Below are 3,839 nucleotides of genomic sequence, written 5' to 3'. Positions count from 1 at the left end.
GAGAGAGTAGGCTATGAGGAGTGAGTGAGAAAGAGTAGTCTTGTAAGCCATTGTTAGGGCCTTCACTTCCGCGATGGGTAAAACTGAGAGGGTTTTGAGCAGAGAGTGACATGGTCTGTCTTGTGTTTTCACATCTGGTTGATATATTGAGAAGAGACTAATTGGGGGCAAGGAGGGACACAGGGAAGCCACCAAGGATTCATCACTATAATCCAGATGATGATGCATAATAACAGTATGATAATGGTATGTGCGAGGATGCTGGCTTTCTGGATACATATTTTTTGACAGTAAGTTCAACCATTCCGAGTCAGTTGGGATTTTACTGCATATAAACAATGTCCATGTTTATCTGTTCACCTCTAAATGATGAATATTACACAGCACGTATCATGTTTCAAAGCTTTTTCATTTTCTTAACTTCCAAACACCACCTTCACACTACTTCTTTCAATCTATGCAGATTACTTCTCCTCCTTCATTCACTCACTGAATCATTTGATCAATAAAAATTACGAGAGCCTGTTATTTGTGAGATGCTGTGCTTAGAGACACAGCAGATTGTCTGTCAATATGCCAGACAAGGTTCATACCCCTGGGTCTGCGCACAATAGGGCCAAACTCAGAAATGCAGACAGGCAGATTAGGATGCATCCTGACAGGTAAAGGATGGTGTTCCTGGTTTCCCTCTGTTGTCTATCGTCCATCTTAAAATATGCCTTCTTCATTCTCTCCCCTTCCTTTATGAGAGAAATACTTGATCCTACTACACTCTGGGCAGCTCTGTCCCCAGAGGTCCTGTGGGCCCTTGGACCTTGAAGTGTGTTTTGCTCGCATTTATCTGCCACTAGCTTTTGTTAACTCTCTCCTTATACCCTATGACTCTCCCACATCTTTAGATGAGTTCCCCATAGATCTGCGTGTATTCATTGACATGATACTTCAACAAGTATTTACTGAGTGGTGATATCCCATTTCCCACTTATTTCAGGGGTGCCCTTTGGCAGCTGAATGTGGTCAGATAAAACTACACAACCACAGTGAATAGTTTTACTGTAAATTCATGATCTTTAAGCTGCCTTACAATCCTGTTAACACTTCCCAAGTTAATTTACTTTGCCATTCTCCTAGATGCCCATTATTCACTCCTCTCCTGGAATTTCTACCCTCTTTCTCTTTCATCCTCCTCTCAGTTAAAGACTTTGCTTCCAACTTCGTGGAAAAATAGAAGCAATCAGAAATAAACCTCCATGGGCTCCCACCACTGAATCCGCTGATTTACATTCATTTACTCCCACATACTCTGCCATCTCTCCTGTTACTGGGGGTGACCTGTCCAATCAGCACCTAAGGCAATCCTTAGGTTTAGACTATGCAGACAACAGTGACGCCTGTTGCTAATGAGTGATTAAGACATTAATATTATATATATATATATATATATAATATTAATGGGCATTTAAAAAGTTAACTCACACCCTGCATTTATTCTTTAAGAAAGGTGACCATTTTATAAATTCTTTTAATTTATGCTTAACATATAGATAAGATGTATATGTGCTTTTATTCCCCCTTTTTTTCTTAATTTTAGGAACTGATATGATTGTCTGATACATAGGTGAAGCCTTGTTTTTATAAAGGGGACTTCCACTAATAATAGGGCTTTGGAAACCTCCACCCTGAGTTTCTGACTTGAACTAAAAAAAAGTTAATTCAAACACAGTCCCACATTACCCGGACTTGGGTGATAAAAAGTAAAACAACACACCATATCTATTTTCCTTGTGTGTTTCAATAATTGTATCATTTAGCCTGACTAGATGGAGGTACAGTGGATAGAGCGTGAACCTGGGACACTGAGGACCATGGTCTCCCGACTGAGCATGGGATTGTAGACATGACCCTATGGTTGCTGGCTTGAGTGCAAAGGTCACTGGCTTGAGCGAGGTTGCTAGCTTGAGCAAGGAATCATTGGCTTAGCAAGAGCATCTGCACCACCAGTCAAGGCACATATGAGAAACCAATCAATAAACAACTAAGGTGCCACTACTGTGAGTTGATGCTTCTCATCTCTCTCACTTCCTGTATGTTGTAAAGTCAAAAGGAAATCTTGATATATCTCTCTTCTCTCATACTCTAGATTTCTTATTCAGATCAAGAGTTTGAGAGTTTGAGACCCTGTACCTCAAAAAATGTCAAGTATTAAGGTAATAATTGAGTAAACAGCCAGGGAGCTGAGAGTCAAAAAGAGTTTATATGCTGATAGTTCAAAAAAATCAAACAAAGGAAATAAGTAAGATATGAACTTCATTGGGTTTCAGGCATTCAGTCTTTCTCTTCAATCTGTCCTTAGACAAATAGAACAAAGTCAGTTTGTTTAGGATGAAATACAATCTTCAGAATTCTCTTTCTGGAATGTTTTCAGTTAGGATGAGGCACACAGTATATATTTTTTTGATAGTTAGAGGCGCTAGATATATTGATATATGTGTGTGGGTTATATACATATAGACTTCATCTCCCTGAGCAGAAAACTGCTGATATTTTCAACACACAGTGACAAAGGACAGTCAGTGACATTCCGTGTCCCCACCCCCAGGAAGACACAGGTGACAAAAGGCTTTGCCCTGCTATACCCCTGACTGGGATCTGCGCACTTTCCCAGTCGGGGTGCCATTTTCCCATAACAGATATTCCCGTCTTCTGTGCTTTTATAGGGTTCTTAGAGTTTATCCTTTATTTCTATTGGGGAGTGGAAAATTCCCCCCTTCCCCTCTTGATCCTTATGGCAGTGGTCCCCAACCCCCGGGCTGCGGACCGGTACCGGTCCATTGGCTATTTGGTATCGGTCCTCAGACAAACCATAAATAACTTACATTATTTCCATTTTATTTATATTTAAGTCTGAAAGATGTTTTATTTTTTTTAAATGACCAGATTCCCTCTGTTACATCCGTCTAAGACTCACTCTTGACGCTTGTCTCAGTCACGTGATACATTTATTTGTCCCACCATAAAGGCCGGTCTGTGAAAACATTTTCTGACATTAAACCAGTCTGTGGCCCAAAAAAGGTTGGGGACCACTACCTTATGGCCAAACTCATAATAAAATTGGCATGAGACCAGATTAAGAGGAGAAAAACTAATTTCACGTGTGGACATGGGAGATCATAAATGAGGTTGAGATAAATGATCAAACCAGCCAACTTTTAATACTTTGTTGAACAAACAGAACAATACATTTGTGAAGCTCTGACAGGTCACAATAGTATAGGTTTTGGTCTCCATTAATGAGGAATCTAAGCAAAGTGTGAGCGTGGGTGTGTTTGGTAAAGAAGTAACGAGGTTTGCATATACAGACTTTCTTGAACTCTGGCTTAAGGGAGTCTGTCTCAGCCGTGAGCGGGGAAGGCATCTACACAGGAAGGAATTTTTTCCTGCGTGGTGGGGGACCAGGGAGGGTCGATGTGCTCTTCTTCCATTGGCTGTTTGTCAAGGAACTTTGACTGAAAGGACTCAATACCCCATTGTGGGCTATTAAGTAGCAGCCTGCCCTGGGTTTGACAGTTCCTGGCACCTAAACACCTACTCCCAGTCGGAGGTATGTCCAGGATTGGGAAGCAGAGTCCCCTCCACTTGAGTGCCCACGTCTAACGAAGAGGCCAGGATATTTTTATTTTTAATTTAAAATTATTTTAATTATAATCAGCATACAATATCATATTAGTTTCAGGTGTACAACATAGTGATTTTATGTATATATACCTTATAACATGATCACCATGAGAAGTCTAGTAACCATGTGTCACCATGCAGAGTTCCAGGAAGAAAATAAAAGA

Source organism: Saccopteryx leptura, chromosome 1, assembly GCF_036850995.1.
Source record: "Saccopteryx leptura isolate mSacLep1 chromosome 1, mSacLep1_pri_phased_curated, whole genome shotgun sequence".
NCBI classification, from domain to species: domain Eukaryota; kingdom Metazoa; phylum Chordata; class Mammalia; order Chiroptera; family Emballonuridae; genus Saccopteryx; species Saccopteryx leptura.
Note: the sequence above shows the minus strand (reverse complement) of the source record.